The following is a 15,525-nucleotide window of genomic DNA, read 5'->3' on the forward strand; positions in this document are numbered from 1 at the left end:
ACCTGGCTCCAGACTGCTCCAGCCTCAGCTCCAGCCGACACTGTGCCTCAGCACTGATGCTGCTTTGCCTCAAGTCCTCTGGGCTGCTTTTCTGGCCCCTCTGGCTCTGAGTGCTACAGCTCTGCTCCCAGCACAGGTCTTCTCTCTGGGCTGCTTCTATGGTTCTGCTCCTAGCACTGACCTGCTCCCTGGGCTGCTCCTCTGGTTCTCTCTGGCTGGCCCGGCTCTGCTCCCCAGCTCAGCGTGGGCCCCTGCTCTCTCCTTAGCTCAGCCCTACTCTGTTCCAGGCAATTCCAGCTCACACGGAGGACAGGACGCCCTCTTGGCCTACTGATTCCCTCATTAGCCTGCCTGCCATGTCAATCAGGCTGACCTGGAGCATTGGCCTCTCCTCATTGTTCCTGGGGATGGTCAGTCTCAGGGTTCTGATTTCCCATCGACCCTTCTCCTTTCTTTTGGTACTGGGAGCTAGCCAACCAAAAAAAACCCCCAGAGTTTTAGTAAGGGACCAACAGTCCCCTTACACAAAGATGGTGCTGCCTAATGCCAAAGGATGCATTTCTGGGTTGGGAATTGGATTAAACTATTACTCCACTCCCTCTGCCAAAGGATTGCCTTGGCAGGTGAAGTACTTTTTACACCTTTTTTAAAACTGTAGTAAGAGATGTCTCTAGCTATGCCTTCTGCAATGCCTGGGAGGATTAATTCATACCTAGTGCACAATGGCAGCAGCCACTGGTGTTCCAGCAGTGTGCTACCTCCTTCCCAAGTGCAGGCTAGCTGAGGAGAATCATAACTCCTCTCCAAGTATGGGATTAAAATTTGTATCCGGATCCTTTTTCTGTTCCCAAAATAAAAACAGTAAATTGTAAGAAGAAGGTTTAATTTATACAAGCATTCTTATCTTATCCATCTCTGAACTTCAGAAGGTTTAGTCAAAGAGAGAACCAGAATTGTCCTTACAGCAACTTTGATTTTTCTAGTAGAATCTAGCCATTGTTCTCAACTGACTTGAAATTGGAGAGTGGAATTCCTATTAGAATGGATGAGGAAAACAAACATTCTGACCTTTTCAAAATGTATTATAAACACAAAGATCAGAGGCAATTTTGGTTGCAAAATTCCAATTTTCAAATAGACAAAAATGAAACAAACTTAAAATGTATACAGTAAAACAAAGAGAAGGGAGCATGAACAGGTATCCCAAACGAATGTATTCTCTCTCTGTCATAGCTTGTTTAATTTTGCATATCTAGTAATATGAAGGAGGCAATAGAAAGAGCCTGCCAAACAAACAACCACCCTTGAGTACCATATGAGAGGAGCTTGAAGACAATAAGACATTACACCACAGAGGAGAAGCTTGGGCTTCAGTTCTGAATCAGCACAAGTATGACAGGAAAGTTAATTGCTAAAAATATTCTGAGATTCTGGATCACATCTCAAAGAACTTATCTTGTCTATTTTGGTTACTGCAATCTTTTTATAATTCATAGGTCAAGCACTCAGCATTCAGCCCAATGTTCTTGTTATTGATCTTAGAAAAATCATGCCAATTAGCTAGAAACTTTGTGGAAGAACATTTTAATACATTTTAACATTAGCATCCATGCCCATGGGCAGGAAGGCACATTTGAGAATCGCCAGAAGCAAGGGTAGATCAAGGTCAACATTCATAACTTTTTTTTAATGACGTTTGGAACTTGTATCCAGAAATCCTTAAGTAAAGGGCAATCATATATTAAGAAAGTGAGACTCACAACGGACTTATATCTCCAGCAAGATGGCTCTGTAGGGAACATAAAGAATGCTGACTGCCACATAATGGCAGATTGAGATATTAAAAAAGCTTCCCCAAATGTATTCTTCACCTACCCTTCATGATATAAATGTATCTGGTGATCTGGGATTCAGTCACCACAGCATGACTATAGTAGTAAACTAGTGTAACTCTCTTTAGGCCTCAAGTGTGGTACACTAATATAAAAATTAACCAACAAAATGGTGACTCAGGTACCTGAATCTATTTCTACTTGATTTCTCTATGCATTGACCTTCTTAGCTTCAGTTACTAGACTGTATTGTCTCTATTAATCATCTGTGACATTGGGTTTAGTTTGGAGAAGCAGCCACAAATGCTTATGCCACGTTATTTGAAACTTTGTCTAGATAACTTGAGAACACACAGGATATTCTATTATCGCTGCATCAGGTCCTGATACTCTAAACAACTGTGTGTCTCTATATTATATGGTCTATTTTAATGTATTTATCCTCACAGCACCCCAGTGAGTCAGGGAAAGACTGTATTGCTATTTTACAGATGGAGTACTGAGGCACAGAGAGGATAAGTGACTTGCCCAAGGTCACACAGGAAGTCTGTGCAGGACCGGGAACTTAGTCTCCCAAGTCCTAGACTAGTGGCCTAACCACTGGACAATCCTTCCTCTTATGAATAGCTTAAATGAATTCAGTAGGGCTAATTACAAATATAAAGTTAAGTGTGTGCCAAGTGTTTGCAGCTCTAGAAGTCAATTTTTAATTTTTTTTTCATGCCTCCTGTACTTCCTGGTTTTGTCTGAAGCATAGGTCAGTTCTTAATTTTTCTAAATGGGTTCCCTTCTCCTATAATCTCTGTTGAAACTCACTCCATTAACATTGGTCTTCAGTGATCTAAAGAGATTCGCCTAACTCTCTAACTGGGATGAATTTCATTCTATTGTTAGAAAATATTTCAGTAAAGTAATATATATTTTATTCCTATTTTAACAGTGTCACTAGAGAGGAAACTAAAGCTCTGCAGACTGATATCTACATTTCCTCTATCCCTTTCTTAATATGTCTTAAAATATTAGCTGTTTGCCCAATGCACCGTGGTAGACCAGATATTTTTATTTTCCACTGACACTTAGGTTGTTTTCCTAAATAGTTAACATTTTATTTAAAACCCAGTATTCTCTTGCATTAATTTAATCTGTCATCATGTTGTCCAATCACATAGCTTTGTGAGGTCCCTCTGAAGTTATTTAGTCTTGACTAACCTGTCACAGTCAAATTTACCAACTCACCATTTAAAACTCCTCCAGATTTCTAAATGTTTAGGGCCAGAGGTCCCTCGTATGACCTCTTGTGTAACACAGACCATAGAATTTCACCCACTGGATTCCTGCATCTAGTCTAATAACTTGTGGCTGAACTAAAGTATTTCTCTTGGGAAGATATTCAATCTGGATTTAAAGACTCCTGATGGTGGACAAGCTACCATATCCCTTGGCAATCTGTTCTAATGGTTAATAAGGCTCGTTAAAAACGCTTCAAGAAAAATTTTTAAGTTGTTGCCATTTTGCAGGGCTTGAAACCTCCACATTAATTGTTTTCACAAAATTTTTGCAGGTTTTTAATCAAAATTTTCACTACTGATACTGTTCATTTGCCAGAAATCATGTAATAATTGTTGTATTAATTGCTTCAGTAAGAAAACATGAAAAATGAAAAATATTGCAAAAACAAAATTTGAAAAAGTCTAAAGCTTTTAGTGAACTTTTTCATTTCTGAATGAAAAAACTTTCATTCAAAAATCTCAGCCAAGTGTACATCTTTCCAGATTGAGCACTGCTGACTTGATCTTCTAGTCATTGGATTCTGTTACACCTTTATCTACTTGATTACAAAGATTTCTAGTGTCAGATATCTCCCTTTGTGGGTCTTGTATACCATGATCAAATTGCCCCTTAACCTGCACTTTGATCAGCTAAATCATATGAGCTCCTTTACAGTGTCATAATTAATGTATGTTAAGTTACCCTTAAAAGAACACAGTTAAGGTTGCAAAGTCAAGAGGTCAAAAAAAAAAGTGCCAGGATTAAGATTGCCTGTGCAACCTTAATTTGGCCCCTCTCTCTGTATTCATTATGATAATTTAATTATATGATCATGTACCAAGAAGAGGAAAAGCATCTTTGTGCACAGACTTGCCAACCTAGTGATGAGGGCTTTAAATTAGGTTCAAAGGAGGAAGGTGACCAAAACTTGCAGGTAAACATAAAAAAGGCAGCCTGGACAGAGGACTAGATGTTGGGGGATGGGGACATGGAAAATTACAAAAGTCATAGGAACAAGACAAGGGAAATCCATGGAGGAATCTGCTGAACATCTTAGATGTATTTTTTACAAGGAGGACAGGTTGCAATATATATCAAGAGTATATATACTTGTTCTGAGGTCCTGAAGAAGATGAGAGGCAGATCAGTTAAGTCTCTGCAGAAAGATGAAAGGGTTAACAATAGGGATGATATCATGGTAGGGGGCTCCTGTAGATCCCTGCATAAGGAAAAGGAAGCGGAGGAGCCATTTCTAGAAGAATAAACAGAAATATCCAAAACACAAGTGTAACGCTCTGCTCAGAGAGCCAGAACCACACGCCATTGTTACCTCTCTGCTTCAGCAGGAGTTTTGCTGGAGCTTCAACTGTATGAGAACTCCTTGCCACACCAATCTGTCCACGTAACCAGCAAAATCCTCAAGACTGTGTCAGTATAAACCTTGCACTGCAAGTAACATCCAGTGAACCCCAGTTCCAGATTTCCCCGGAGGCATCTCTCTGCAATGTCCACTCCCTCCCACTGACACTCTCAGCAAATAATCGAGTCCTCTGTTTCCAAAGGACAGAATCCATACCAGTCTGTTGACTCAGCTGAGAATGCATGCATTACTTCAATATAACAGAACTTATATGTCTTATATTAAAACTAAGAATAAGTTTATTAATAAAGAATATAGATTAAGTGATCCTAAGCAAGGAAAAAAGAGACAGGGTTACAAACAAAACAAAAAAAATATGCTTCCTAGTGACTAAAGCTTAACTTTAGCAAGTTATAATCTTTGCCTAAGCAGCATCTTCACCCCCTCGGGCACAAGGATCCATCATTCACAGAATCAGAGGGTGTGAGCCCCTTCTTCTCTAAGCGATGGATGCCAAAATGGCTCTTTGCTTCCCTTTATATATTTCCTGATACTCATTATTTTGTCCCCACAATAAGAATGACCCCCTAGGGTTCAGACTCTGGTCATGCTGTTTGTTTTCTAATAAGCTGGGGCCCTCTTCCTGCTGGTTTGATGACTGTTTAACTTAGATAAAAATGTACGTTCACAGTCTTTTGCTTGTAATCAAGCCATGCTGTTTCCTCCTTTGCCTGTTAGCTTCCCATCTCCCTGTTGACTTCCATAAATGGGGCTTCCATTGCTTTGTTTCCACAACACTTAATTTACATTAGAGACAGGAAGGTAGCCACCTTCCCTCCTGTCTGGGAAAATCTGTTTCTCCCTTTGTATGGTCACACTTCAGAAAGTATCCATAATTTCTCATATAGTTTTAGTACATACATTTCACAATGACATTAAGCATGAGTGTGTTAGTGTCTTTCATAAAAGACTCAATACACTTTTATAGTACAGTATACAATCAATTGATTCAATTGCTTATTCTTTGGGGTTCAAACTCCCCTTTTCTCACTGGCATGTCTGGACCTTGATTGTCACAACATGAACTTGTAATAATGGGGGACTTTACCCAAAATTTCCAATAAATTATCAGATTGCACGGAGACTACTTCTTGTTTCTGAAAGTGAAGGAAATAACCAGAAGGACAGCCATTTTGATTCTGACCCAAAGGGAGGAATTGGTTGAAACTCTAAAAGTAGAAGGAAATTTGGGTGAAAGATCATTAAATGATAGATTTCATGATTCTAAGGAAAGGAAGGCGTGGAAGCAGCACAACAAGGACAATGGAGTTCAAAAAGGCAGACTTTAAGAAACTCAGAGAACTGGTAGGTAAGATCCCATTGGGAAAAAATTGCTGAATAAAGGCGTTCAGGAGAGCTGAATATATTAAAGGCAAAACTATAAACAGTTCTGATGCAAAGGAAACATAGGAAGAGGCCAATATGGCTCCATCAAGAGCCCTTTCATGACCTGAAAATTAAAAAGAATCCTAAAAAAAAAGAAAGGAAACTTGCACAAATTGCTAAGGGGGAGCACAAAAGAATACCACAAGCATGGAGGGACAAAATCAGAAAGGTGAAGACACAAAATGAGTTATACCTAGCAAGGGACATAAAAGGTAAGAAGAAGAGGTCCTATAAATACATTAGGAATAGGAGAAAGACAAAGGAAAGTGTTGATACGCTATTCAGTGGGGAGGGAAAGCTAAGAGTTGACTTTAAGAAAGCTGAAGTCTTAATTATTTTGCTCCAGTCTTAATTAAAAACATTAATCGTAACCAGATACTCAACACAATTAATAGTCTCAACAAAGAGGAAGGATGTAAGCCAAAATAGGGAAAGAACGGATTAAAGAGTATTTAGATAAGTTAGATGTATTCAAGTTGGCAGGGCCTGATGAAATTCATCCTATGGTACTTAAGGAACTAGCTGAAGCAATCTCAGAACTGTTAGCAATTATCTTTAAGAGCACATGGAGGATGGGTGAAGTCCCAGACAAACTGGAGGGGGGCAAACATAGTACCTATATTTAGAGAAGGGAACAAAGAGGACCCAGGAAAATATAGACCAGTCAGCCTAACTTTGATACATGAAAAGATAATGAAACAAATTATTTAACAATCAGTTTAGAAGAATCTAGGGGATGATAGGGTTAAAAGGAATAGCCAGCATGAATTTTCCAAACCAACCTAATTTCCTTCTCTGACAGGGTTACTGGCCTAGTGGATAGGAGGAAGCAGTAGATATGATATATCTTGAATTTTAATAAGACTTTGGAAACAGTCCATATGGGATTCTCATAAACAGACTGGGGAATGGGGTCTAGATTAAATTACTATAAGGTGGGTGCATAGCTGGTTGAAAGACTATACTCAAATAGTAGTTATTAATGATTTGCTGTCAAACTGGGAGGGCATATCTAATGGAGTCACCCAGGGGTCAGTCCTGGGTCTAGTACTAGTCAGTATTTTCATTAATGACATGGACAATTGAGTGAAGAGTATGCTTACTAAATTTTTAGATGACACCAAGCTGGGAGGGGAGTTTCAAGCATTTTGGAGGACATGATTAGAATTCAAAGTGACCTTAACAAATTGAAGATTTGGTCTAAAATCAACAAGATGAAATTTAATAAAGACAAGTGAAAAGTACTACACTTAGGAAAGAAAAATAATATGTACAAGTACAAAATGGGGAATAACTGGCTAGGTGGTAGTACTGGTGAACAGTATCTGGGGATTATAATGGAACACAAATTGAATGAGTTAACAATGTGATGCAGTTTCAAAAAAGGCAATCTACTCAACACTGTTGAGGCCTCAGCTGGAGTACTGTGTCCAATTGTGGGTGCTACACTTTAGGAAAGATGTGGAAAAATTGGACAGAGTTCAGAGGAGAGCAACAAAAACGATGAAAAGTTTAGAAAACCTTGCCCACAAGGAAAGGTTAAAAAACTGGGCATGTTTACTCTTGAGAAAAAAAGACTGTGGGAGGAACCAATAAATCTTCAGATATGGTAAGAGCTGTTATAAAGAAGATGGTGATCAACTGTTCTCTATGTCCACTGAAGATAGCAGAAGTAGTAATGGGCTTAATCTGCAGCAAAGGAGAGTTAGGCTAGATATTGGGAAATACCTTCTAAATATAAGGGTAGTTAAGCTCTGGAATAGGCTTCCAAAGGAGGTTGTGGAATCCCCATCAATGCAGGACTTTTAAGAAGAGGTTGGACAAACACCTGTTGTCCTGCCTCAGCACAGGGGAATGGACTTGATGACCTCTCGTGGTCCCTTCCAGGCCCACATTTCTATGATTTTATTATACTATTTTTTCTACAGGACTCATGCCTCATTAAGTGCAGAGAGTAGCTAGAGTTCTGGGGATGAATCATGGTTGCATAAAAAAGGAGGTTGTTGTCTGTAGGATACCCATCTTATTTATTGCAGAAGTTGGAATGGGTGTAATAAATAAGGCAGGAGACCACAGGAAGAGGAAGGATAGCCTTGTTGAATCATGTTTACACCCACCAAGGTTCATCAGCAGGATTATAACCTTTAGAACTCCAGTGTAAGCGCCTCTGAACTGTAACAGTCCTCATCTGCCTCAATAGCCTTTTTGAGACATTGGCAACTGGCAGAGTTCAGAGGAGCCACCAGCTGCTCTAATCCACGCCAGATAACTGCGTCAGACCAGCTCCTGGATTAGAGGAGCATAAAAGGTACAAATATGGACATCCCTCCTTGACTGAGCTGGCTACTGAGGATTTGGCCACCTATTCTTTAAGTCAGGGATGGGGAACCTCTTTTTCTATCATGGGCCATTGACCCACAGAAAAAATCAGTCGTGAGCCACACACAAGTAAAAAGCAACGTAATTTAGGTTTGGGGGTTTTTTTAGAGAGAAATATAAAACGGTCAACTCACCCACCTGGGGTGTGTGTGGAGGCTTGGGGATTTCTCCCTCCCCCCTCCCCGGCTCCACCCCCCATGGGGGGAGGTGGAGGCTCGGGCTTCCCCCCGTGGCGGAGCGAGCCGGAGCTCATGGCTCCAGCCCTACAGTGGGGCACCGAGACTTGCTGCAGGCCGGCTGAAATTAAGCAATGGGCCAGATCCGGCCTGCAGGCCCTAGGTTCTCCACTCCTGCTTTAAGTGTACCTATTTCTGTGTGACTCCTTTATGTAAAACTGTTACTTTCTTGGCTCATACCTCATGACCCCAACCCCGCTTCCTCCAGCGCAGGTGTAATTTCTGCCATACCTTGCATTGCTGGATTCACAGTTTCCCTGGTGTTACTAACATCCCCAGCATACGACTGCCTTAGATATTCCTTAGCACCTGTCAGAGTTCCTTGGTTCCTGGTTGTAATAATTCCCCAGCAGTCTCAGTCTACTTTAGTAACCCAACCCTTCTTATCTAGGCTCTCCGTTTCCCTAAATGTTCCCCAGTGCCTAGTGAATTTAAACTTATATTGCACGTGTCATCTTCTCATTTGTGTATCCAGATCCATAAATCTTCCTGCTTAGCCACTGTTGTGCTGTAATATTTATTACTGTAATGAGTCAATAATGATCACTCTTAGGTTCCATGTATTAACTAACAGGAAAAACACTTAAGCAATTTTCTCAATGAGACTCCTCCTTTGAGGCCAAGATAACAATGGATCGGAAGCATAAGCTTTGCCAAAACAAACTCTGAAGCTATATCATTACACAATGGTGATAAAGAATTTATGGGATGGTTTTAAATGATGATCATCATCATCCTCATCCTCTTGGTGCAACACATTCATTAGAATTATTATTCATACATTAACTAGCTCAGTCTCTGAGACAAAAAAGATAGAGATTCATTAAAACGTTGGAATGATGCCATAATGACAGAATTGGAAGCAAAATCCCACACCTACTGATAACACATTGATAAGAAGTAGTTAAAGAGGATTAGTAAAACATCTAATGTTTTTTCTACTAGATGTCTGAGCAGCTTTTAAATTAGTGCATATTAATGTAGACACACCATATTTTATCTTTATTTAAGGAATTCAGGGGCAATACTTAAAAAGGGAGTGGGAGGTTGGTTGGTTGGTTTTGATTTTGTTTTGTTTTTCTCTTTGGATTGTTCTCTGAAAGTTAAATAAATGGAATCTATCATAAAGATATACGCTGCCTCCAATTTCCTGCTGCCCACTACCATCAACATGCTGGGGACAATAATTAAAGCTAGAGATTGCTCAAATGGTTTCCTACAATTGAAATTTCTGTAAACCTTGCCAGTTTACCCATCAGTATTAAGCAGACACTCAATGCTTGGCTATCATAATGGTCAACTGCCATTTTTTAGCTGACAAAGCCCCTCTATGAGCCCATGGTGGTTTTCCTGGATGTGTTACTCTGAATGATTGAGACACACTAATTTTTTTATACATTTAGAACTCTCTACTCTTTAGGAGACTGAACTTTTGCCCCACCACAGAACCTGATACTATACTAAGGGTATGTCTACACTGGCAGAGTTACAGCGCCGCTCAGAGAGCACTAAAGGGAAACCACTGTGGTGCGTTCACACTGTCAGCTGCCTGTGCAATAGCGTATTCACACTTGCGGCACTTGCAGCTGTATTTGAAGCCGTGTACTTTGGGCAGCTACCCCACAGAGCATCTCTTCCTCTTCTGCCGCTAAGAGTTGTGGGAAGGCGGAGGGGGTCACGGGGCATCCTGAGCACCACTTTCTCCTTTCAGTCCCTCTTCTCACTGTCCTGACACTCATTCAATTCTTGTTTTTCGGCCGCGGAGTGCATCATGACATCACACAGAAAGTCCTCTTTAGTTTTTTGTGGCTGCTTTCTAATTCTGAGCAGCCGTTCAGCCGGCAATAACAAAGAGGGAGACTGGGCTCCCAAGGTCATATCTGTGAAGCCAAAATGCAACATTTTACAGAAGCAGTATTGTTTGAAACACCTGGACCACTGATTCAATGATGTAAAACACAGCCACTATTCACTAACTGGTTGACCCCAGGCAAGCACACATGAGCTACAAGACCCCCAAAATGGTGAGTAACCTCATGAGCAGGGGAAATCGGTGTTCCAGGAGTGTATTGTACACTGGGCACATCGCTCCTGGGGAGAGCCAGTACTGTAGGGGGGGCCCTATAGTCATTCCTGTCCCCACATCCTCCACAGGTTGTGTTCATTATGGAAGATATCTTGCTGCTGAGGGTGAGCAGGGAATCAAGGGAGGGTCTTTTCCAAGACTATAGCTTCCTCCGTTACCCTTATGTGGCTTGCTTGTGTGCAGCAATGGTCCCCCCACCCCACCCCGTAACGGCAGAGTGGCACAAGAAAGTTACCCTCAATGGGGCAAGAAACAAAGCAGCTCTGCCAAAGAACCTGTGGCAGCAGATTGCCCAGTAACTCCATGAGAGTTTCATGGAGATCTGAGGCAGATTCCCGTGAAGTGAGGAGTCAATCAACACCCTGTTCCACCACTCAAACTAGACATGTGGTGGTACGCACATCATACAGACACAAGCTGCTTTCTGCAACCCTCCTGCCCCCAACAACTCGCTTCAGTGATTCCCAAAATCAAAGTCACTTAACATGGGCCTCCTCTCCTGTTTGCACTTCGCCAAGCTCAGACAGCTGTGACTGGCTAGCCTCCTCTTGGGTAGAGAATTGCTCCTGGCTGCATGCATCTCTGACTTCCAAGTCGTCCTCTGCCTCTGGGTCCCCCTCCCCCTCCACATCCTCGTCCAAGATTTCCTCCTCCTGGCTTGGTTCACTCTTGACTGGCACGCCAGCCACCAAAGTATCCACAGTGGCCTTCGCAGTGGAAGTGGAGTCGCCACCAAGTATTGCATCCAACTCTTTGTAGAACCGGCCATGTTGACCAGAATTTGATGGGTTAGTTGTTATGGCTCACCACTGATCGCATCTGACCAGAAGATTTATAGGTTCTTGTCCAATTCAGACTACGGAGTTCAAGAAGTCAGAGTTCTAGATTGGGAGAGGACTCTTGGGGTGCTTGGCAAGAACAAATACACTGAGGACAATACCAAATTGATAACATCTTTATTGAAATTAACATAAAAATAAGAAATGCAATAAAACTTATAACAGCAAAACAGTAAAAGAATTCCAAAATTCCTGGTGGTAACATTTCTATTATAAGTGCCTTACCCTAACATACTCACACCCTTCCTTGAACACCCGGTAATAGGAGGAAGGACCAGCCTCACTCCTGGCATGCCCGATTACGCGATGATGCTGGCTTCCCCGATGGTTAGCAATGTTGAGTAGTTATACTATACTGCACAAGCTGAGCTGATAGAGTAATAGAAAATAGAATAGATGAAAAGAGTATAGGAGAACTGGAAAAAGCCCTCCAAGAAACCGAAGCTTCAGGAGTTAGAAGAGCAAGAACTTAGAAAAAATTAAGACCTTAAGAGCTTCAGAGAGCTCTCTTACATGATATTTTATAGGATCCTTACCTATGTAATTCAGGCCAAACCTACTATACCCAAATCTTGTTTCCGTACCCTAAGAAATTTATGGGTACCCTTCTCCTATAGGTTAGTGGATTATGACACTCACTTTCTAAATACATTAATAAAGATTATCTCACTCCAAAAACTGCCAACCTAGGCTCTCTTGCTGACCTCCAAATTGTGATGTACCCTGCGGTTACTAACCGGTTGTAGATGCCAAATAAACCTGTGATGTGACGTGGATAGTTCCTCCCTTTGGTTCCCCAAAGTTCAGGGACCATTCTTATCTGTGCTAAAGGTTGCCAGCTTTTCTGCTGACATATTCATAACTGATTATACTTTTTGCTATATAGTAGATCTTACCGGATCTTACAGGCCAGTAGGCTTCTTGCATTTCAGCAAAACTTATTATTAGGAAACACATGCCTCAACACATCCTGAATTCCAAGGAATTAATACTGATAAAATATAAGAATAAAATGGATTAATTTCAGAAAAAGAAACATATTAATTGATACTGCTGTCTGGATTAGTAGAGTATAATAGCGAGCAAAATAATCGTATGGGCTACAGCAGCTCATGGGCGCAGCACTGGAGCGGCGGTTTGTCTCCCGCGTCTTGTGGTAGGCGTTCCGCAGCTCCTTCACTTTGACCCTGCACTGAAGTGTGTCCCGGTCATGGCCCCTTTCTGTCATGCATCGTGAAATCTGTCGATAGGTATCAAAATTCCTACGGCTGGAGCACAGCTGGGACTGGAGAGCCTCTTCTCCCCAAATGCTGATGAGGTCCAGCAGCTCGGCATTGCTCCAAACAAGGGATTGCCTGGTGCATGGAGCAGGCATGGTCACGTGGAAAAATGCTCTGAGACCACTGCACGCATCACCAAACAAAGAGGAAGGGGATGTTCAAAATTCCTAAGGAATTTAAGGAGTGGGGCTCATAGTTGGTGATCTGACAGCAGGGCAGTAGAGTTCAAATGGATGACCAGAGAGGTGAAAACAGGCATTGTGGGACACCACCTGGAGGCCAATTGCAGCACTGTAATCGACCAGGGTGTCTACACTAGCACTGCTGCACTGTAGTCCTGGTGCAGAAAACTGTACATCTCTCGTCGGGTAGGTTTTTTTACAGTGTTGCAACTGTGCAGTTTCTAAGCACTAAGTGACGTGGCAGTGTGTTACAACACAGAAAGATGCTTTACTGTGCAGAAACTTGCCAGTGTAGATAAGACCTAAGGTGGAGAACTAGAAGAATTTTTCCTCCAGCTCAGCTTCAAAGAATTCTTGCACAACAACGATGACATCACCATAAGTACCACATCCCCAGTGACAATCATAAGAAAACGGAATAATCTAACTGGACACCACAGAGCAGACAAACCCACACTCTTGATCATTGCGTTGATTGTGTCAGGGGAAAATATGATTTTGAAATCTTTAAACATCATATCCACCACTATATTTCCACCATTGAGATGACAGCTATAAAATCCCTGAAATCTAACCTTTCCCCATTGCCAGAGCCTTTCCCTGCAGCAGAGGAAGTCTCCAGCAGCTGAGAGGCAGCGGGACACTACACCACTAAAAATATCAGTGAAAACTGGAGGCATGGCTTGGGAAGTAGAGAGCCAGATAGGGTATGTACTATCAGACATTCTCACACTCTCCAGGTGTGTCTGTACTCTGTTTGCCTAAGCAGTGCCTCACCGTCTACACTGTTGCTTACATCCATGCTGGGGGAGGAGCTACCCAAGTACATACTCTACATACATATGCTGCCGAAAGAAGCGTCCAGAGTAGACATAGCTTAAATGCACTCCAATGTGAAGGCTTGGAAATTTCTTGTTTTTCTTTGGAATATACTGAACAAAATACATTTCAATTGTCTCTCTTCTTAAAAAAAATGGAATGTGTGTCAGTTACTGTAGAAAAAGGTGTCTTAACACATTCAGTATATAAAATAACTCTTCTTAAGATTGTGTTTACAACAGATAGTGTATAACTCCATTTCTTGCACAGATGCCGACTGTAACGATTCACCATTAAGGACTCGATCTTATTCAGTGCTGCTGCATATTTGTTCTCAGTACTATTACAGTCCTTTATAATTATTTTGTATATAATATCTTGAGCTAGCCCAAACTGCATTAATCCAAGCTCCAGAAAGTTCATGGACCTTGGCTGACTCTCCATGGATTTGGCTGCCCAATTTTTTCACATAACTGTAATATCAACCCTTCACTGTCACTTTCTTATTTGATGTGTGAGATATAGTAAGCCATGAATATTAATTTGTTCTTTAGTGTTATTCTTTTCTCTGCCATTTCTACAGAGCTCCTGTGTGCTCTAAGAGTCAGGGGGAAGACAACAAAAGCCTCTGTGCTTAGCATTCTTAACTTGGTGCTGGCTGTCAGTTTTGTCAAATGTGAACAAGGCTTTAGCTAGAATAACATCATTAAAATATATGGAGAAAATCATTTTACTTAAGGCCTAGATTAAAATGAAAGGTAAGGTGGATTTTTACAATTACTGTAGACCTTTTTTTAACTTTCTTAAGTAAATGTTGACTGGCGAGTTTCTTTTTTTAAATGTTACATTAAAAAAGAAAAAAGCCTCAGCACTGATCTTAACCTGGGCATAGCATTGCTGAGATTAAACATAGAATTGCTAGATCCTTATTTACGATTATTTCAGAGAGCCACTAGCCTTTCTGTGCATGTGGCTGGCAAAACACATGTTGGGATTTTGATTCAATAAAACATGGGCCATTCTTGTCATGGAGAAACTTACAAGTCTAATATATATGATTTTTTTCCCAATGTTGTCAGTTTCATACTATGTGTTTGCAAGTACTGTATATATGTAGTATGTATGTTAATAAATATAGATTTTTATCTGGCCACCATTCATTATTTTTCTATCTAAATAGGATGCATCCAATAAAGATGCTAACTAGGCCCATCAAACCTAATATTACGGAGAAAACATATTAAAACACATAACAAGCTTTACAGAGATCACACCAACTCCAACAGGGGCTGTAGCCAGTGATTAGCCTTCAAAGCCCACAAAGGGGTCTTTTCTATGCTCTCAAATTCATAACAGCCTCAGCTCAGAATTACCGCCCTCATGACTCTGAGAGATACTCTTTTATCTAGCTTGGGCATACGAAGAGACCCTGAATAGCTAATCAGCCAAACTGAGGTGAAGACTCAAAAGTGGGGAAGGGTCATTTGCATTCCCCTCACCCCAGTATTTCCTAGGAAATTCACTTCATAAGTATTATCCCCCAAAGTCCTTTGAAATCCCTAATATACCTCTACCCCAATATAACGCGACCTGATATAACACGAATTTGGCTATAACGCAGTAAAGCAGTGCTCGGGGGGGGGGGGGGGGGGCGCGGCTGCGCACTCTGGTGAATCAAAGCAAGTTCGATATAACACGGTTTCACCTATAATGCAGTAAGATTTTTTGGCTCCTGAGGACAGCGTTATATCGAGGTAACAGTGTATTTCCCAGAGATTGCATTAGTCATGTCTCCTA

The sequence above is a fragment of the Malaclemys terrapin genome, chromosome 6, assembly GCF_027887155.1.
Source record: "Malaclemys terrapin pileata isolate rMalTer1 chromosome 6, rMalTer1.hap1, whole genome shotgun sequence".
Lineage (NCBI taxonomy): Eukaryota > Metazoa > Chordata > Testudines > Emydidae > Malaclemys > Malaclemys terrapin.